We start from the raw sequence: 23,011 nt of genomic DNA, 5'->3' as shown, positions 1-23,011 counted from the left end.
GCTTTTTAATTTGGTATAGATCTTCCTGAGTGGGTACCATCCCCTAGTACAGGTTGCATTGCTTTTTAATTTGGTATAGATCTTCCTGAGTGGGTACCATCCCCTAGTACAGGTTGCATTGCTTTTTAATTTGGTATAGATCTTCCCGAGTGGGTACCATCCGCAAGTACAGGTTGCATGGCCTTTTCATTTTGTCTAGATCTTCCTGAGTGGATACCATCCCCCAGTACAGGTTGCATGACTTTTTCATTTTGTCTAGGTCTTCTTGAGCGGGTACCACCTTCCTGAGTGGGTACCATCCCCCAAGATCTTCCTGAGTGGGTACCATCCCCTAGTACAGGTTGCATTGCTTTTTAATTTGGTATAGATCTTCCTGAGTGGGTACCATCCCCTAGTACAGGTTGCATTGCTTTTTAATTTGGTATAGATCTTCCTGAGTGGGTACCATCTCCTAGTATAGGTTGCATTGCTTTTTAATTTGGTATAGATCTTCCTGAGTGGGTACCATCCCCTAGTGCAGGTTGCATGGCTTTTTCATTTGGTCTAGATCTTCCTGAGTGGATACCATCCCCCAGTACAGGTTGCATGACTTTTTCATTTTGTCTAGGTCTTCTTGAGCGGGTACCACCTTCCTGAGTGGGTACCATCCCCCAAGATCTTCCTGAGTGGGTACCATCCCCTAGTACAGGTTGCATGGCTTTTTAATTTTCAGTCGAGTGGCTTTGACACTTTTGGCAAGTGGAGTTTCCAACATTGGCAACTGAAATTCTGCTGACACCACTGACATGAAACATGAGCAATGCTCATTGTGTGGAAATGAGGCATGTGGCGGAACCTGTGAGCCAGCTGTCCAGGGTGACTTCCCTCTCTTCTTTGCACACCACTGTTAGATCCCTCCTTATTGCTTTGGCAAATCAGACCCCGCCATGATATGTTCATCAGTACCAAAACACAGAGGTATGACCGTGCTAAAACAAGCCTAATTGCCTTTACCCTTCTTCCACTATGTTTTGGGAAAAGTGTAAAAGTCCCCTGCAATTAATGTGTGGGAGGCATTTGCAATGTATTCATTTCGAATTTTTAGCAGGTGCAAAACAAATGCAGGCATATTCCACAGTTATCTGTTGGTTTTACACCAGCTTGAAAAATGCCACGCTGATGTAAAACCAAACGTTTTTTGCAGGCGGAGCGGTTATGCAATGCAGGAACCTCTTGCCCGTTCCATGCCGCCCGCCCGCCAGCAGAAACAAAGAAGTCATTACATATTCACACCTATCTTTAGCACTTTTTTTAAGACTCTGCGGTGCTCAAAAATGAGCCCCTAGGTTTATATGTGTCATCACTGATTGGTAGAGAAGTTCCTGCCAGCAGAACCTCTATAGTCATGATGCTAATACGCTTGCTGTCATAGAGTTGTTCCCCAGTTAGTACGGACTGCCCATATTTGAAAGCTGTGTCCAGTTGTCCGGTTTACAGAGAACAAATCCGGATATCGCTCCTGTGTATAAAGTCTCAGAGGCCAGTGGTGTAGCAAGAGAAGCGGCATCTGTCGCATGTTGTATCTGTCATCTTTACACTTATGATACCCAGTTCTTTCTTTCCTTTTGTTCATTTTCTATGTCTAGTCATTCTACTTTCACCTCTTGGCTTCTTGCTATTCAGTCTTGGATGACGGTCAACTTCCCCATCTCATTCCCTCCAAGAATGAAGTTCTCTTCATCCCCGCCATCATTGTGCCCCGTCCTCTGCCTTCTCCTTTTATTTCTTTTCCCTCTTCCTCTCTCCCTATTGCTCTCTCTGCCGGGAATCTTGGTGTTGTTCTTGACTCTTCCCTTTCTTCCTCCTGTCATATTTTCGCACTTTCCTGCTCCTGTTGGTTTCACCTTTTTAATATCCAAAAGGCTAGACCTTTTCTCTTTTCATGCTTTTTTCTCTATCCTCTCGCAACTCTATTGCCCCTGCTCTTGCCTCACTCCACTGGCTCCCTTTTGTATCACGTTTGCTCTTTAACTTCCTTTCTCTGGTCTTTAAGTGTCTCCATAATCTTGCCCCTCTCTATCTTTCTTCTCTTACTCCTTTCTATGTACCATCCCGCTCTCTCTGCTCTGAATCTCTTTCTTCTTGGACGATGCAGGCAGCAAGGCCAGTGAGGGACACAACACATGTTCATTTGGAAGGCGATAGGCTGCATTTATTACATGTCTTACATCCCCAAAAATGCGACAAATGCCTTACATGAATTACATCATCCAATGGTTACGTCATCGTGATGTCATAACAGCATCATCATTACATCATAAACTATGTCATTATTATGTACTCTAGCATAGCGGGACTGACCAAGTCCTACGAACTGGGATCGTACCATGGGGAAATATGTGACCCCCTAAACCACCGACCAGACCCGCTCACCCAATGCGGGGACCAGTGAGGACTGCTCTATGGGCCCCTGGCCTGCCACCTCACCATTCTATGCCGAACCTAGGGCCCTAACGTAAATCAGCAATCAATCTCCCTTCAAGTGACCTAAAAGGTTGAGCCCCTTGCTCAATACAATGCAATGTGCTCCAAACTACCGCAACACTCACTCCCGCTGCTGATCTAAAGGGTGGGTGGGAAAACAAAAGTATGCTGCCACAAGCAGCACACCGGTCCCAGGCAGCAAAAAAGGGAGGAAGGGCACATTGCGCCCCCTCGCTATATACCCGGCCAGGACCCTAGAATCTCTGCTTCCAGCAAAGAAGGTGCCTCCCCCTACCGGTGTCCCCTCCCTTATGGCATGCCTCACACCTCCCAACCTGCTGTTCCTCATTCCTCGTTCCTGTTGCGCTAAATCCCATTTCCGTTCTTTCTCTCTATTGGACCCTAACCACTGGAACGCGCTTACCCTCCCTCTTCAATCTCTCTCTTCTTTACCAGTTTCCGATCACTCCTTAAAACTCACTTGCTTGCCTGTTAATTTGTGTTTCTCAGATTGTTTCTCATGAATTTTACTGTTTATTTTATTCCTGTAAAGCGCTTTGGCGTATAGCGCTATATAAATAAAAATGAACTCAAATCAAATCTGTGGTTTCAAGGTGTGTGTCAGCCTGCCAGGCAGTCAATTGTATTTTAATTCCTGTTCTGTTCCTTGGACTGCGTTTTACAACCCACATTAAAGGAAGGAAGCTCGATTGGATACCAGAGTACAACTGCCAGACTTCCATCACATCTATAACACCACAACATTGGTCCAATCACCATTTGATAACCTTCACTTTAGAAGCCATGCCACCACCCATCCCTGATAACAGGCTCCTGCCATCCCCACCAGAAACAAAAGAAATATCACAGCTGAAAAACGTACTCCTCTAATCCTTCCCACTCTGAATTCGCTTCCTGTCCATACTGATCCCTTAATCCTAGAAGAGGAGTATAACAAAATATCCTCCTTAGATACCATAAAACCGCTCAAACTAAGAAAAAGCAGACCTGAAAAACATGTGAACACTTGGTTCTCTCCCCATCTGAAATCAATCAGACTATAAAAAGTGAACAAAAATGCAGACAAGATCCTACTGCCACCAATAAAAATAACCTTAGTAAACTAGCCTCTCTCTACAAAAAAGAAACTGTTCTTGCCAAACAATCCTCCTTCAACACGCGTATCACACAAGCTAACTGAAGCACTAAAGAATTGTTCACAATGCTTAAAGAAATGGAAACTCCTATTCAAGCCCTCCGACACCTGTCTGAAGGATAAAACATGGTGCACTAATCACAACCCTCCAAGTCAAGATTGCCAATAAAAAAGAAACTCTCAACCTTGCCTCCAAGCCCAGCAAACACTCTCTGCCACTGCCCCCTCGCACTCCGCTACACCCGCAACAACCCCCTTCATGTTTCAACTTCAACAAAGTATCCATCTGAGAGGTTGAAAAAGTCATTCTCACCCTCAAACCTTCAAACTGCCAAGGCGACGCCTGCCCAGCTCAAATCATAAAGGATGCTGCACGCAATCTCTCCCCATTCATCTCCAAACATATTAACGCCCCCTTCTCAATTGGTACTATCCCCAACAATCTGAAACGGTCTTGGGTTCTACCATTACTTAAAAAACAAACACTAGATCCCTCTATACCCACCAATTACAGACCAATCACAACAATCCCCTTCCTCCTTAAAATACTAGACAAGGTAGCTTACCTTCAAATCCAACAATACTTGGAACATAACCATCTATTAGGAGTACAGACCCCAACACTGGATGGAAACTGCTCTGATCGACCTAAAGGCACAAATCGACACGCTGAGAGACAGTGGAAAGGCAGCCCTACTGCTTCTTCTCAACCTTTTGGCTGCGTTCGATCTAGTGAACCACAAAATCCTGTGCAACCACTTGGATTCCGCCGCCCGCTTCTCACAAGAAGCAATAGGCTGGATCCAATCCTTCCTTGACAACAGGACTTTGCGTAGTCTTTTCACCGACAGCGCCAGCCGACCCTATTCCCATAAGCTGCGGAGTGCCACAGGGCTCTTGCATGTCCCCTTCACTGTACAACATTTTCACAAAGCCCCTTTTTGACGATCTAGATGGTCTTGGTATCACCTACACAAACTATGCTGATGATACCCAGATCCTCATCCCATTGACGGAAGATTGCACTAAGGATTTGGCCTTTGTGAAAAGAGTGTACCTCATCATCCAGGCATGGATGGCTTCTCACGGTCAATACCTGAATGATGACAAAATGGAACTCCTCATCCTCGGCACCCCTGCCATCCTCAACAAACTTGGCAACAACTATTCCAAATTCAGAATAGATGACAATAACATTATAGTAGCCAAGGAAATCAAAACACTTGGTTTCTACCTCGGCTCCTCCTTAATCTTTAAAAAACAAGTTAATTCTATGGCCTCATCCACTGATTAGACATGCAAGCTAATCAGAGCAGCCAAGCACTTCCTCTCCTCTAACAATTGCATCACCCTTGCGAGAGCCCTTATTTTGTCTAAACTGGACTAATGCAATGCCCTATATTTAGGGAGTAACAAAGATATTACTAACAAAATCCAGATTCTACAAAATAATGCTCTGAGAGCAGCCCTAAGTATCTCTAAGAAGGCTCACATTTCTGATATTATAAGAAACAATAACTGGCTCTCCACTAAAGACAAAATCCATCTAGAAGCAGCCTCTCTGACACACAAATATCTCCACAATGACGCCCCACAATACCTCATAGCTAGATTCACGAGGCAGTCCTCCAACCGCCCCACGAGAACCGCCAATGCCAACCTCCTAACGGTGCCCAGATTTAGATGTACGAAGACAGGTGGCAGTAGCTTCCCAGTTAAAGCTGCCCAATATTGGAACTCCCTCCCACCGCCCCTGAGGAAGACCTACCCTACCTTCGCTTTAGATCTAACATCATCCACTGGATCAAGGAAAATGACCACTGACCACACCTTACACACAACATATAACCTCCTTTCTGCCTCTTCTCTCCTCTGCCTTGACCGTACACAGTGTGTACACTATGTATTATGTTTTGTATATATTGTGTAAATGTGTAACTTGTCTGCCTTTAAGTCTAATCTTGTATAAACTGCCCTCACCTACTAATTATTGCATAAATTGTCTGTACCTGCACAGCAATGTAACCAAAGCTGAACAATCTCCTTGATACGTTTTGCGCCCTGATACCCTCGGGTCTGGCGCGCATTACAAATATTAAAATAAACAATTCTTTGTTAGATAAGGGCTGCCCAGTAGGCAAAGCGGTCATGGGGGAAGTTCCCCTTGCGTGACCTTTTCATGTGCAAAATTCCAACTCTTCATACAAAGTGCTAATATTAGGGCTGTTCATTTTGATGGGCCATGTGCATTTTAAAGCAAACCTCAGACAAACAGGTCTCACCACCGATTTGGTTTATCTGTGAAACAATACACAACCTGCACATGTATAGAAAAGTACAAAGTTGCCTGCTTGTTTAAAAGGAAAAACAATACTTGTTTCCAAAACTGCAAATTGTATTTACACAACTATACATAGTAACATGCTGGATGCCAAGAATGAAAAAAGAAGCAATGTTTATTAATAACACAACCAACCCCCAGGAGAATTCAGACACTTTAAGGTGTGCAATATCACGTGTGAAAAGGGCATCCAGGCCTGCCACATTTTTTGCATTCTGTCACTTACTGTTCTGCAATGATGCATGACAATTGCATCTATGAATGCAGAAACACTTAACACGGGATGCACCACTCACACCTGACTGGCATGGAGTGAGGGAACATACATCTCTGCTTCACAACCACCATATAGTTTATAGAGTAAGGAGGCGTGTGTGCGAAGAAAGCTGACCAGTGGTCGGTGTTTGCTTTTTAGCCATTGCCAATCTGCATTTGCAGTGCAGAACACACTTGGGAAAAGCTAAAGTCCCAGAATGCAAACTGCTGTTGAATGAACAGCTAGGGCTGGACGGAAAGTGTCAGACATGTAATAAAACCACTTCTCTACACTTAAAGCGTTTTTGGAATGTAGCCCCCGCGCAGATCTATCTAGCTAACCAATTTCAAGACAGAGTTACAACAATCAGGCCTCCAGGCACAAATAAACCGTAAAACCTTTCATTTTTAGATCTGCATTTCCTCTGGAAACATAAAACATCATTATTCAAAACCACCAAGAGAAGGCGGCATGAAATTGAACCTTTTGTGATATAAAAATTAAATTTTGAGCCACAAAATTGTTTTTATTTAAGCATTTAGGCTTCTCATTTTTTTTATATCTGGAGGGTGCTAGAGGGCTAGAGTGTAAGGGAGCCAGGTTGCAAAAAAGAAGTTGTGTGTGTGAGGCTGCAAAAGAGCCAGATATTCATTATTTGAACCTTTTGTATATCATTTCTGATATCAAGTTAATAGAGTCCCAGATGTCCCTGGCTTGAAAGAACAGTGTTTGTTTTGCTTTACTTTTTCTGTTTATTGTGCAAGCCTATTTCATATCATTAACTTTATTTATCGTTATAATTTGTACTTGTGCAAAAATCCCCATTCTATGTTTGCCCGTCATTAAAAATTCTCCATCATATCTTACACTGCCACACCACTCCCTCTGCCAGTCATGCGTATACTGACTTGCACTGTCACACTGCTAAACCACATCTCACGCTTCTAAGTCCCTGCCACTCCCAACAGTGTTCTCAGTTCACACCTTATGCTCTCCAGATCCTCCTGTTGTCTACAGTTCTTCATTCTTTCTCATTCCTCCTCCATCTCGCACCTATTCTACCTGTCTATTGTACTCTTCCCCCATCCTTACTCCCAATTTCCAGCTTGCTCCCTACCTCCTGCCCACCACTCACTCTTTTTCTGGCCCACCAATCACTCTCTTTCTGGCCCACCGCTCGCCCTCTGGCCCACCCCTGCCTCTCTGCTTTCTGGCCGAGGAGGTGATATCATTGACTTGGCGTGTCAGCAAGAGGGTGGCATCAAGGTAGACCCCCAGGAGCCTTAATGTACGCCACAGCTGATCAGTGCTGGGAGAGCACTAGCATTCTCAAAGAACACTCTCATTGTTCTTCACTCTAGGAATGAGGCTATCCAGGTTGTGGCTTTGGTGAGAAAAAGGCAGATGTGGTGACGTGGTGACAAAGGATATTGTGGTCAACTAAGTCAAAGACTGCAGACAAATCTAAGAGTAGTAGAAGGACGGTTTTGCCATCATCCCTGAACTCGTCCAGCTGGTTTTTAAAGTCGAGGAGAGCTAACTCAGTGAGATGACTTGGACGGAAACCCAGACTGGCACACTCCCAAGATATGATAAGATTCTAAGTAGTGCTGAATTTGGACATAGGAAGCTCTGTTGAGGATTTTCAATAGGAAGGCCTGTAATTATTTTGGACCGCACGGTCAAGGGAGGGATTTTTTAGTAAGGGGAGAACCCAAGGTTCTTTGAGGCTGAAGGGCACTGCACCAGCGGCAAATGAGGCATTAATGAACGTGGCGATAAAGGGAGCTAGGATTTCGGCGCACTCGTTAATGAGAGAGGCCGGGCATACATCTCCTTTACATATTGAGTGTTTCAGGCTTTTTAGGATGTCTAATGCTTTCTGCTCTGAGACTTTTTGGAAGTTGAACAGCTGGTGGTCTGAGCTGGTAGCCGTAGGTTAGGTATCAGCGGCTGTGGACCGCTGGGCAGTTTTCAGGATGGCTCAATTAGCATGGATTTTTTTGTGTACTGTTTCAATTTTATGGAGCATGGCATTTTGTATATTGGTGCACCATTCTTTGTCCTCGGAGAGAGTAGGGGCAGGTGGCGGTGGGGGCTTCTAATTCCCTGAGGTTGGTAAATACCTCTCTGGTGTTAGATTTGGCATTGGCGAGTCAGGTGTTGAAGGTTATAGATTTGGCCCGAATGATCTCTTGTTTGTACAGCTTGGTGGTCCTCGTGAACACTAGCCTCAGGGCATCTGCCAGTGTTTTTTCCAGTTTGTTTCAGCTAACCTTTTTTTGTTCTGAGTTCTAGGAGGTCAGGGGTGAACCACGAGTTAATGTGACCGGCAGGTTTTGCTTTCCAGGAGACTAGTGGGGCAATAGTGTCTGCTGCGATGGTTAGGGTCGTAGCGTAGAGTACTGCCAGTACATTGGGGTCATGAGAGTAGAGGTGCTCCTGTTTGAGAGTGTTGAGGAGGGGTAGGATGTGTTCTTTGATGAGTTTGCGAGAGCTGTGAGACAGTGGCAGTGGTACAGTGGTGGGTTTGGTGTACTTGAAGTGTGGGATCGTGAAGGTAATGATGTGGTGGTGGGACCATGGGCACAGGGCGTTGGAACCAATAGTGACCTGGCAGTTAAGGTCTGCGGTCTAGTCCCGGGTGCAACCTTTGGCATTAGTATGGGAGCTGATGCCCACTGCATTAAGTGGGTTGGCCATGGGGACACCTGTGAGTCACGTTAATGTGTGAAACCTACAGCAAGAGCTCTGCTGCACGTTCTTTACCCACTGAGCTATTCCAAGGATTCACTGGCTTTCAAAGCTTAACATAAATCTTGTAGGAATGTTTTTACTGCTGATTTTAAAACTAATAGCATTTTCAGAAATTAAATGATCAGTATCATGTATTGACCTGGCAAGATGGTCAAGTGCTTCAAAACACATGATAAAATAGGAACAGTTTGGCAGTCGCTGGATCCAATTTTGTCAGAACTAGCTAAGCATGTCATTTTCTAGGTAAAAAATGTAAGGTATATAATTTAGTAAAATGTCCTTTAGATTTACACGATTGATAATTTGAACAATGCAGATTGCCTTTAAAAAATGAAATAAGGTACATTAAAAAATAACTGTAAGCATGATGTTATTGTACTACAATTTTCATATCTATACAAGGGGCATCTCAAGGGGCTGGGGCTTCTGCAATGTGGGTGGGGCTTCAAGTCCAATGTTTGCTTCAAACAAAGGTGGCAGCCTGAAATAATCGAGGAGAGCCTGTTGGGAGAAAGGCTCTTTTTAATGTGAGCCTGCGGAGTGCTGCAAAAACTAGCCCTGAGGTTGTAAAACCACCATGGAATGCAAGTAGAGTGGAATCAAAACACTTGGAACATATTTACATCATCACACAAGAACGTATGTACATCATCATAACATATCTTCCCCCTTAACAGAAAGAAAGGAAACTTCCCCATCAAAGACAGAGCAGTAAGAAAGGAAACATTACCATAACAGATAGAAGGAGCTCAACCAGGAGGGAAAAGATGGACAGCACATAACTAGAGGTGTCTTGATATCTTGCATACATAGGGCCTCATTACGAGTCCGTCGGTAGCTGAGGCGGTAAAACCGCCTGGTTACCGCCGGACTCGTATTACCATTCCGCCTCTGTGACTCCTGTAAATACCAGGGCATTACGACCCTGGCGTCCCGGGAATTCCGGAGGTGGAATTCGGTAAATCCCCATTCCCATTGAGTCCTGTAGGACTCAATGGGAATGGGGAAGTGGAAACACCGGCACCATCTTGTGATGGTGCTGGTGTTTCCACGTCCGCCTGCAGGCGGGTGGTGTTAAACCCGCCAGGTCAGACCTGGCGGGAACATCACCTCCCGCCTGCAGGAGTCGGGATCGCACGGTCCAGAATTAACAGTGGCGGCGGGTTTACCGCCACTGTTATTTCCAGACCGCCCGACCTGTAATGAGGCCCATAATCTTTGAGCTGGGAAGACTGACTCCCTCCTCGCTCTCCCACTCATACTGATAGCTGACTCGGCTCAGCACCACTGAACCCACACACTTTGTCAACCACAGTCCTGCCCTCTACCTATATTCCGGCCATGCTTGCTCCTTCACGATAGGGCACCAACCTGCCCTTCGAGAAAACATTCCCACCTTCAACCACAGCTACACCTCTCCTCAAGGCCGACATCCTTCTGGGGCCCACGAACCTGCTCTCACGGCATTGGAATCCCAACCTGGGATTCCGAATCATGACAAGATCACCTGCTTTCCACCCCACCTCTTTAGTCTTCTTGTTTTCAGCAAAAATTCTTCTATAATGCTCCTGCCCATCTCTCATTACCTTCATTAGTTCCTCGCAATTAACCAAAATGGAGGTGGCCACTTTAATCACTGAATGTGGAGTGGTACAATAGCCCCACATCATATAGTTTAACACTACTCGCCACAGCAAATATGAACACATAGCCAATTGGATTCCCCCTTTAATGCATCCAATAATTCGTTCTACCAGGCCGTTGGCCCTGGAATAGCAGAGCGATGTGTGAACATGCTTAATCTAAAACTCCCCCAGAAATTTCCTCATGACCTCAGAGCAAAAGTGAACACCATTGTCAGTCACAATTTCCACTGGAAAATCTTTCCCGGAAGAGCACACCTTCCAGAAAACCAATCTGTTCCACAGTTGTGGCCTCTCTCACTGGTTTCCGTTTTACCCATTTGGTATGGTAATCCACCATCACCAAGATGAACGTCAGACCATCTCCCAACCCTTGAATGGGACCCATCGGTATCTGGTCATTGCATCGAATTCCATTGCATCTAACGCCATTCCATTTAAATTTTTGCATCTAAAAAATGTCCATCTAATGCATATATTTGGGGGGTAAAGGGTTACATTTTTTTCAGGTCCATTTTAAAGGGAAAAAACGGGTTTGGCAGGGGGACCCCCCCAAAAAAGAAAAAAAAAGCATTAGATGGACATTTTTTAGATGGAAACATTTCTAATTTCTAATTTCCCTCTGAGCTCCCCAGGAGAACAATGTTGGCCCCCTTCCTCCCTTCCTCAGTTTTTTCCCATTACCCTCTGTCAATTTCCACTCACGTTGACAGATGGCTTCCCGGTCTATGCTGGCCACCACCACCTCTTCTCCACACTGATCCTCTTTATCCCCTGATAACTCACAGGTTTATCCTCTGACACCCCCACATGAAGACATGTTAAACAGTCTACTACAGTATTCTTATCTCCACGCAGGTAACATACCTGAAATTCAAAGGATTGCAAGCTCAAAAGCCACCTGGAGATCCTAGGTGAACCACTGCTCCACCCTCCACTCAGGAACATCTGAACCAGGGGTTTGTGTCCGTTCTCACAGTAAACCGCTGTCCCCACAAAATAAATCTAAAGTGAATTATGGTCCAGTACACCACAAGTTATAATTCTTTCAGCACCTTTAAGGCCCGGATGCAAACCCCACAAGGCGTTCTTCCTTACAAGTATCACGCTGCATCAGTGACGCTCCCAACCCCAACATGCTGGCGTCCACCATGAGATACCTGTTGTCTTTCGCCTGAAAATTCCCCAAGAAGGGAGCTTTAACAATATCTGTTTTGATTTTCTCAAAAGAGCGCTCACACTCCACAGACCAGACACATCTCTCGCCCTTCTTCAACAAGGATCTAAGCGGCTTGGAAATCAACACACAATTTGGGACAAATTTGTAATAGTACCCAGCTAACTCCAGGAAGGACCTCAACTGATCCTTATCCTTGTGTTCTGGGGCCTTGCTAATTGTCTCTACCAGACTTATCTTAGGACTGATTACTACCACTGAAATTCAAAGACCCAAATACTCAACACTCTGTATACCAATCTTACACTTACTGTGCTGAACAGTAAGACATACCTCCCTCAGCTTGCTTAACACAACTCACAGTTTGTCATGTGCTTCCTTGGAATTGGCATACGTCAACACATCATCCTGGAATACTACCACATTGGGAATGTTCTCTAAAGCTTTTTCCATAACACGCTGAAATTACAGCTGCTGCCGAAGCCAACCCAAATATCAATCTGCAATATTGGAAGCCTCCCTCTATGTATAATAAAGGCTGTGACATGTTGACACTCTTGTGCTAACGATACCTGGTGATACGTTGCTGAGAGATTGATTACAGTGAACAATTTTGCTTCTCCAAGCTTTGGCAAAACCACTGATATGATTGGTAATGGGTGGCGATCTACCCAAATGTTCCTATTGAAGTCTGTTTGGTCCAGGCATGGTCTCAAGTTCCTATTGATTTTGGTCACAAGAAATACCAGAGACAACCAGTCTGTGCTTTCCACTCTCTCTATGATTTCCCTCTGGAGTCGAGATTTCAGCTCGCTCAGGTAATGGGGTACTGGCCTCACCTTATGAACCACTGGGACCGCCCTATACCTGATCTGGATATAGTGTTAAAAACCCTTGAGCTTTTCCAGCTTGTCTGTGAACACTTCTGGAAACTCTATGGCCCACCTATCTTCCACCTCTGCTATTGATACTGGTTTGCTCAAATTAGCTTGGATGGGAGTGCCCAACTCGGATTCATCCCACCCCAGAAATGACGCTCCCTTGCGAGCTGCATAAACTTCAACTGAAGACTTTCTGCCTTTGTACGAAATTACTGCTTGGAATTTGCCAAGCAACTCAATTTCAACCTCCCTATAGGCAAAGGCTTCAATATCATGATCCGACAACTCCCCTAAAGACCCTCCCAAGGATCCTGTCTAGGTCTCACTAGATACAATCGTCCACGGAAATCCACTGTCGACCTTCATCGGAATTATATCACCGTTCAATGCAAAGTAGGCAATTGGACCTTTCTTGTAGCCCGAGATGGCAGTGATCCCGAAGACAGGTCGTACCCGTGGTTCAGGAGGCTGGTGTTGGGGTGAGTAGGATACCACCCATTCTGGGCGTTGTTCCATAGGATATATCGCATTGATCCTACCATCCTTACACACACAAGCAAAATAACCTCTCTTCTTACACTTGGCTGGGCAAAACACACTGTCGATATGTGCCTCCCACACTTGAAACACTGTATGTCTTTGTTCGCTTCACCCCCTTTCCTTGAGGGACTGAGAGTGCAGAGTTCCTGAGACTGCTTTTCCAGATTCATGTTCCTCATATGGTGCGCTGTCTGTTCCATACTTATGGTAGTTTTGACTGCTTCATCCAAGGTCAAATCCTTGGCCAGTAACTGTTTGTGAACTCTGGTGCTTTCAGTACAATGCACCAGTTGGCCTCTTATCAGAGAATTTGTTAGTTAACCAAAGTCACATGAATGGCTCAATGTCCTTAGGGCAGACACATAGGTCTCCACTGGCTCCTGTGGTTCTTGCCCCCTTTGAAAGAGCGTAGGTCTTTCAAACTTGATATTTTTCTTGGCCTCAAAGTGTTCCTGGAGTCTTTCGAGCACCGAGGTGAAGTCATCCAATTCCCCTTGGCCCCCTTCTGCCGGTTCTGGCAGTCCATCATAGACACTGCACCCTTCGGCGCCCAAATTGTGCAATAGGACTGCTTGCTTCCAAGCCGGGGAAAACCTGTCTCCCCCATTGCTACCAAATAAGTGTCGAACATCTTCCTCCATCTGTCCCACCGCATTGGAGGTGCTCAGGGTTCAGCTAAATACTTTGGAGGAGGACGGATTCCAGCTACCACCATCGCTGCACCCTCAACTGATCTGGAGAAGGATCTATACCCTTAATTCGTGGCACCCTTAATTCGTATTCAACCAAGACACTGAGAAGTACTGCAAGGAGGAAGAATGGCTCACTTGCCAAGTGCTGGGATGAGGAGAAACAGCGCGAGTTACGAGGATCACCTCTTGTCGAAAATGGGTGTATACCAGGCGACGCCTTAGAGTCCTTTCCTCAACCTCACGGGAAAGCGGTCAGCACACTGTCACTGTCCTTTGCGCTAAACCCCTTGCGGCCTCGAGGCCTCTTGTGCCCAGAGTACATACTGGCTGCCTTCCGCCATGAGGGGGCTAGTTCGGAGAAGCACACCCCAAACAGCGGGCCGCCACTCCTACACTCTGGTCAATGTATCCTCACTAAGACGCCTGCACAGCACTGCACTCCACGGGGCTCTGTAGGCTCCTGCCAAAGGCGTAGCAGGGGCCCCCACAGACGCCACGGTCTGGTGGAGGGTCCTGCCTCCAGAGGCTTCTGAGAGAAATTGTTTCTTTTAGAAGTGGCAACTCGACTTCTGAAAGAAATGTTTTCTTTCAGAAAGAAATGTTCCTGATGCGCCGCGGGATGAAAAATGCATTCCCGCTGCGCAACTGTAACGTTTCTTTGTAAGGGAGGCGACCCTTTGCGCATGACAGGAACAAGGAAGCAGACTGGAGAGGCCATGCTTCCTGGATCCTGTCGGTGTGGCACAGCTCAGGGAGCCGGATGCTCGGCTTGTAGATGATTCCTTCGCACGGGCAGCAGGTAAGAAATAAATAAAATACTAATTTAAGTATATGTGTGTGTGTGTGTGTGTGTGTGAATGCGAGCGAGTGTGTTTTTTATTATATGGTGGATGTTTGTATGTATGCGTGCATGTAGGGTGAATTATGCAGAGAACGTGATTGAGTGTTTGCTGGCTGTGATCGTGCCTGCGACTGACCAAGTGTTTGCTTTGTGGCTGCTGGTGTGAATGGAGTAAATGAGAAACTGAATGTTGCGTGAATTGGTGGTCGTGTGTGGTGTATGTAGTGAAACCCTTTCACCCTTGTGCATTCTCTTACACCCCAATTGCCACCCCGTCTTCTCATCCAACTCTCCCTCTGGTGTCACCTTGCCCTTCCCCCGTCTGTCTTCCCTCCTCCCTCTTACTATCGCCCTAGCCTCTGTCCCTAACACCAAGCTATCCTTGGCATTCCCCATTCCTGTATTATCCATCGCCCTGCTCTTTCACAAGGTCATCCCTTCTTCCCTTGGCATTCCATGGGGATGCGCACTGGTACTGCCCCCCCAACCCCTCAGCTTTCAGTTTACCGTTATGCCCCGTGCACCAATGGCCAACACTGCTGCCTGTACAGCTGCTGAAGGGGGCCTTCCCTCTGCCAGACAATGCCTAGTGTCTTCTCCCAAAATCATGTGCTTTCCTGATGCGCCTTGAAATAGCAATGGTGGTTGCAATCTTGTCTTAAGATGGAGCAGTACTGTGAACCACCATTGAGTCTCCCTCATCGTGGGGGAAAGGGTTAAGTTGCTTATTCAAGGTTCCGGCCCACTATCCCATCAGGCCAGGACAGTGAGTGGCGTCACCTTGTCATCTCTTCAATGGCCCCACAGCAGGAAATGGATGGCGCTCATCTGCAGCATCCTCATTCTGGATGCTGACACACTAACCAATCAGGGGAGCGCCATAGAGTGACGTCATCACACTCTTATTATCTCGCCAAAATAAAAAGAAAATGGATGCCAGGCCCCCAACGCATAGCTCCTTTGTTCTCTGTGGGTGAACGCAAGTCCTAGGGATTCCTCTGTGGAGCGTGGATTAAGGTTATTCCAACGATATTCTTTTCATGTGGCCTAATTCTGGTAGAGGCGATGTGGAAGGTACCCTAGATTGTGTGAGCGGGAGCAGTGGTACCATAATTCCTGACAATACTGCTCCATCTAGTCCCTGACCCAGGGCTGAGTTTAATGGAGAGTTTCCAATGAATGACCTTGAGCAGCTCAGATGCATGGATATTTTATGCAGATTCCATGCCCTAACTTCAGACACCTACCCCTTCCAGTCCAACAGATACTGTAGAGTGTCTTTCTGTCCAGTCCGGGTGCATTAGTGCTGGAAATGGACATGGGTGAGATCTGGTGGTTGAGCCGGACTGTCAGTGGTGTGGAGGGTACTGGGGGTGGAGCTAGGTGTTGAATAATGTGGGTGCCCTGAATATAGGATGTTGGCTGCTTTACATAAAAGCAAAGTGCATTTTGGGAACATAAGAACTACTCCCAATTATGTTGATGCATTCATCTGTAGGATTGTGCATGGCAAAGTCTTAAACCTGAATTGAATAAGCCGAATACTTGAATGGGTCAAAGTGGAGCTTTGATCGATTTGTTTTAAATATTGTTATTTTAATGCACCGAATTATTTGTAATGAAAAAATACTGTGATAATCCAGATATACTAAAACTATAACTTTTTCCAGCTATATTTTTTGGATACTAACATGGGGTCAATTTGGTATGGTTCCATCTCCATTAATGTCACACAAACTGCCATAACATAGAAGTTTGTTAACAAAAAGAAAATGACTACGAATTGAAAGTATTTAAAATGTGCATTCCTTCTGAGAATGCAGTGCACACTTGGTATGATGGTCATTTGGGGAGCATGGACAATGTGTTTGTCTTGAAAGCAAGACAACTCAGTGCAACACCGGTTTGAATACCGATCCTGCGCTTAGAAACCACTTGCTGGTATTAAGAGTGTCATAAATAAACAATAAATAAATAAATTCGATCTGTCCGAATAGTCAACATGACAGTAAAATGTGTACAAAGCAAGAGACTTATTTACAGCTTTGTACTGTTTCAATGTTTGAATTTGGGCTGTCCTGGTGAGCAAAGGACAGTTTTCAGATGCAGTTTGTGAAGACGATATCGCTGCATGCATTAAGATTTCAAACACACAGCGTTCAGGAGACTCGTGGCAGTCAAGGGCAGAGAGCTTCCTTAATTTGGGGCGGGGGGTTGTGCCTTGGGTCTAAACTAATTGGCGCTCTGGCAAGACAAGTTTTACTAAAGGCAGGTCCATCTTTTTCCAGCCCCTATTCATTCCCTGCGTGTGTCTGTGAGTTTTTGCTAATGGAGCTGATTTTGGCAGGAGGGGCAGTATTTGGTGGCAGGGAAGGGAGGGGTTGGTGGATTGCAAGGGGTTTGGGGGGTTGTGCACTTTTGGTCATCCATCCATGATAAAAAGCTAGCTTCAAGCCTGATAAATTATTACCTGGCAATTGGGTGCAGGCAGTCTAGCCATTTCTTACTGCGGCATGCCATTTTTACTGGGCATGTATGATAAAGAAAGCATGACAAGTGCTATTACTTGTCTATACTGGCATTTTGGGTGCAGTCAGTTTAGCCGTTTCTTACTGTTGCATGACATCATTTTATGGACAAACACCCAAGGCGAAGCAAGCATGATATGTTTTTACACAATAAGTCTTATTACGTGAGTAGACTGGCATTTTTATGCAGCCAGTTTTGACATGCTTTCTTATTGTGGCATGTCATTTTGAATGGCAAAGACAACAGGAGTATGTCTTCCGCAGAGATACTGGCTGAGCCAGCCTTGACATATTTTCTTATAGTATCATTACTGCCATTATGCGCAAAGCTAACATGAGTATGTTCTTATATGCGAATACTGGCAGATAGATAGGTGGACATGTATGGGCACAACCAACGTAAACATGTTTTAATACTGGCATATATTGTGGGCAAAGGCATTATGGAAATGCCCCTGGGCGCTGTTGGTGAATTTCATCTGTTGGATTTTTGGATTGAAACCAATTGCAAATTGTCTGGCTTTTTAACCAGTTTTTCACACCATTTTAACCTAGTATTCAAAAATATTTCTCACCGAGGCAGGGACTCTTTCCCACCCTGAACCACTTTTGGTTGGTTCAGACTGCCTTGCTACGCCCGCATGATCTGGCATATTTGTGAGTAATGTTTACACCCCTCTAATTAACTTAATCACCAGCTGCCAATTGGCCAGTGGTTGGTGGGTGAATGGGTATGAACGGGTGCACGCAAGGCTGGGGCCCAGGAAAGGGGCATTGTATCATGGCTGTTTTCTTACATGTTATACTGGTAGTTTTGGGCAAAGCCAACTTGATGAATGTTATTACATGGAAGAGGGATGAGGGTGTTATAGCACAATGGAGCAGACAGGCTGGACGTTTTCTTTCTTTGGCATGGCATTTATTACTCACATGCGGGGCAAGGCCAACACTGTGTGTTCTTACATGGAGAGGTTGGGGGGGATTGCGCAGTCAGCACCTAAATGTTTTCTTACTGTGGTGTTTCATATCTTACCGGTGTTAAAGGCAAAGTGAACATGATGAGTGTTCTTACATATTGGGTGGAGGCACGTGTGGAGCCAAACATGGAAATGGTTCCTTACTGTAGCAGTGCATGTTTTACTGGCATTGAGGGAAAAGTCAACATTGTGAAAAGAGAAAAATAATATGAGGCCGGGAAACCCAAAGGAAACACACCAAACACTGGTTACAAAGGAACAAACAAAGTACTTTATTTTAAGGTCAAGCAATGACAAAGTCAATGACAAATCGGATAGCTATCGGCCCTCAGTATTACACAACGAACTTCAACAGGGTTCGATGTATTCAGTGAGAGACTGTACATTGGGACATTCAGGCTTTTATACATTTCTCCAGCCTGTTGTCCAAGCCCTTCGCAGGTTAACCATTACATGAATGTATTACTGGTCTAGGGTCTCTGCCAGGTCAATCTTCTAATATATACATCAGTATGCGCATAGATCAGTTCCGTTGATACAGGTAATCCATTTACACACAGGTCAACAGAAGGACTAGGTCTCAGTTCACATCCCTAACAAGTGGCCTGTAGGCAAGTTATACATTAGCTGTACGGAGGTCAAGACCACCTAGATTCTATTCGGAATGGCATCGTCCACCATGTTGATGTACAGGGTGACTTTTACACAGCAAGAGAACCTAAAATGGCGGTTTGATTCAAGATGGCAGCCTACATCAATTTCTAAGGTCAAGACCTTGCCGTAGAGTTATTCGCGTACAGTTTTAAGTAACTTGGCGTAGGCCAATATACATACAATCGTTAAAATAGGTGGCATAATTTAATATCCAGTTTGACAAACCCTCCTTTTGGCCTATGCCAAGTGCTAACACTACTTCTGATCTCCTTGCAAGTAACTCCATAAGTCATCGTCCATACACCCTGAATCGCTGTCAGAGATATCTATGGCCATCAGGTAGTACACTATGATCTCTTTTAACACATACTCCTTGGAAGTTTTATCCGGGGCATATACTTTATGTCCTATCGTACCTATCGCCTGAGCACAACATCCCCCTAGCTTCGAACATATACTAGGCAGACATTGGATACAACAACAAAGGAATAGCAGAACTCCCAAAATGATCAGCAAAACTGAAAGTACCTTTCAACCCCAAGATCGCAAGAAATCCCAAAACCAAGCACTAAGATTCCAGTTCCCCTCGGGAACATGCACTTCTGAGCTAAGGACGTGTAGATTCTGAATTGCTTTGAAAATGGTTGGGGAGGAGTCTGGTACGAAAACACAGCAAGCGGACCCCACTAATTTACATACTCCACCACGTTCAGCCAGAATGACATCTAATGCCATCCGGTTCTGTCTGGAGTGCTACTAATCTTATCGCTTTCTGCTCTAATGTCATGTTATAGAGTATATCTGTGGTCCGGTTGATGGTTCTCTCCAGTACTCTCGCTAGTCTCCTGATGTCTTCGGAATTTGCTATCTTCCCCCAAAATGGCACAACTGATTTTGCTATATCTCCCATCACTTGTGGGGGGTATCACCATTCTCGTCCGCCGTGGACGAGCCTTTGAAACTTCCAAAGTGCTTGCTATGAATACCCCAGGTAACAGGATCCCTAAATAACAGGTTCCCTGCCAATCCCTGGGCAACCATGGAAATGCTACTTTACCGCAAACGAAATAGACAGGTTCGCCTACATACAAAGGTCTGTTTTCCCCAGTCAAATTTTCAACGTTGGCCTTTAAAATCTCCCATTGACCGGGTACCATTCCTCTGTATGCAGAAAGAAACTGAATCGGGGCTATGGTTAACAGAGTAAGAAGGAGGCACGGCATCTTTATTGCCTATCGGAGCCATTTTAAAGGAAACCAAAGATTGGAAAGGACGAGATAGTCTATCAGAAGGCCTAATTGAAGCAACGTTGAGTTTACTCCTATTTGCGAAAAGCGAGCATCCCAGGGGAGTCAGAACACGTTTTTCAAAACTATTCAAATTAGTTCCATCAAAATTCCCCGAGATGCTATCATTGAATCGGCCAAAGAACAGTGCTCTAAGAGAGGCATAACAAGCAGTCGTCAAAGGTAAGGGATGAATATACCAACCTAGCCCCTTATCCCCATGTTGCGGTAAATACGAGCAGACCCAACAATTGGTTTTGTTAAAAATGCCATGTGTCGAATTCATAATCAACATCATAGTATTATTGTGATACTTCTGTCTATGCTGAGAGTCCCTAGCTGACAGAGTATGCAAATGTACAAAAGGAGTAAAAACAGTAGGTACAATTTCAGTTGGAAAAAGAGGCTCTAGAGGATAAATCTCCTCGACGTACCAGAATCGTAAAGCAGTTACTATAAAAACCCCAATTATTATCATCAAAACACAGCAATACGTTTTCGGGGCCCAGGCACATTGTTCATTGTCCAAGTTGGTCACCCCCTTATTTACAAGTCCAATACGGGCAGTAGCGGTGGCAGGCATTGTAGTCTTCGGATTGGAAACCCCAATGTTTGTTGCTGCCGACCCCCCGGTCGCGCGGCTTCTTAGTCCTTCCCCAACCCTAGCCAACAGAACCCTCTTTCTCAAATTTGGGCAAAAGCAAGCCCTTGATGATCCTTTCCTTCTTTTGAATTCACAGTCGAACCGTGCCGTAGGTCTATTTTCTCCGCCGAAGATTATATCTGGTGGTTTCCGGTACTGTTTGATTCAGAAATAAGGTAACGTCACTCCCTGAGAGAAGCAACGTATCAGAGGCAATGGAAGTTGCAGAATTCGGAGCAATGGTTTCCGGAAATTACTTTTCCCAAGAGTGTGGAGACAAAATGGACGGTTCCCCAAACCCCACTGGCTCAGAGAGATTCTCCGATTCACTCACAGTGCTATTTGCTGCTTCAGGATCATCGATTGCAGCGTTAGTGAGGGGTTCTGCTTCTTCTGTAACGTGCAGCGTTGGGTGAGGAAGTTTCTTGACATGGGTCGCATGTATCCAGTTCTTCTTTCCAGCCACCCGCACTGCCATTTGGGTGACCAACAAGACCTGGAATGGTCCCCGCCAGCGAGGCGCGAGGCAAGAGGACCACTCGTTTGCTCTCGCCAGGACCCAGCTTCCAGGCCGGATGTTGTGACTTGGGCCCTCGTAGCGTACAGGTAAAGCTGATCGTACCTGATGATAAATGAAATACAGATTTTTAGTCAACTGGTTACAGTAGTCTGAAAGCAATACATTCTCAACACTTCTCAGTGCTTTAGGTTTCGGAAGACCCCAAATATTGGCAGGCCTCCCCATCACCACCTCAAATGGAGAGAGCCCAGTTTTAGTTTGAGGGGTAGTGCGCATGGCTAGTAACACGATCGGTAAGGCGTCCGGCCATTTTAGTTTGTTATCGGCACACGTCTTAGCGAGTTTGTTCTTTAGGATACCGTTATGTCTCTCTACCAACCCGGCACTTTGAGGATGTATAGCCGAATGAAATCGCTTATCAATATGTAGTGCTGTACATATCTGTAAAATTACAGCAGCAACAAAATGTGGACCATTGTCCGACCAAATGACTCTTGGCAACCCAAACCGCGGGAAGTACTCTTTTATCATAGTTTTTGCAGTGGTCATGGCTGTAGCATCTTTGACAGGGAAAGCCTCAACCCATTTACTAAAGGCGCAAATGACCACAAGGACATATTTTAAGCTATTGCACCGCTCGATCTCAATAAAATCAAAATGAATCACTTCAAACGGGACAGAAGGAGACCCAAAGCTACCCCTTGGAGTTACCGTCCCCTTCCCCACATTGTGCTGTACGCAAATCATGCAATTTTGGACATAATGCTGAGCAATTTTCGAAATCTTATCATTTACCCAGACTTTCTCTAACATTTTCGTAATCTGTTGAGCACACACATGTGTGGGACCGTGTGCCATAGTAACCATCATGACTATGTAGGAATTAGGAAGTAACCATTTCCCTTCAACTGTGTCCACCCAACACCCATCATCATCTAATTTCCCCAAGCCTTCAGCCCATTTCTTAGATTCTTCCATTGTGGCATCTGCTTGGATATCCCGCACAGACCCAATATCCTCGTCCATTACATAGACATCCCTAGTTTCTCTTAGAGCATACATTTCTGTGAGAAGATCTGTGGCAGTTTGTCTGACTATCTGATCAGCGAAAGCATTCCCTTTTCCTACATCGTCTGTGATCTTGCGATGCGCTGCACATTTCATGATCGCTAACTGACTAGGGAGCATGAGCGCCAAGAGCAATTGTACTATCAGGGGGCCATGCTGAATCTTGGTCCCATGTGAAGTTAGAAACCCTCTCTCTGACCAAAGTCTCCCAAAGTTGTGAGCCACCCCAAAAGCATACTGACTGTCAGTATATATATTCACCGTTAGCCCTTTGGAAAGCTCACAAACTCGGGTTAATGCTATAATCTCTGCGGCCTAGGCAGAGTTATGTGTAATTCGCTTGGTCTCTACAACCGTGCTTAATGTAGTGACTGCATAAGCAGCCGTGGATGTACCATCCGGAAGTTTGAAGCAGGAGCCATCACAAAATAGCTCCCCTTGCACGTTATCCAAAGGAGTGTCCTTAAGATCAATTCTGCCCTTTGTTTCTTGTTCAGTAATATACAGGCAGTCATGTGACTCATCATCACCGCAAACAGTATTTTGCGGGAAAGGTAGTTCAGCCGGATTAAGAACACAACACCTCCT

Source organism: Ambystoma mexicanum, chromosome 1p (genome assembly GCF_040938575.1).
Source record: "Ambystoma mexicanum isolate Mex_15411 chromosome 1p, UKY_AmexF1_1, whole genome shotgun sequence".
Lineage (NCBI taxonomy): Eukaryota > Metazoa > Chordata > Amphibia > Caudata > Ambystomatidae > Ambystoma > Ambystoma mexicanum.
The sequence above is the reverse complement of the archived record's forward strand: the minus strand, read 5'-3'. Positions refer to the sequence as shown.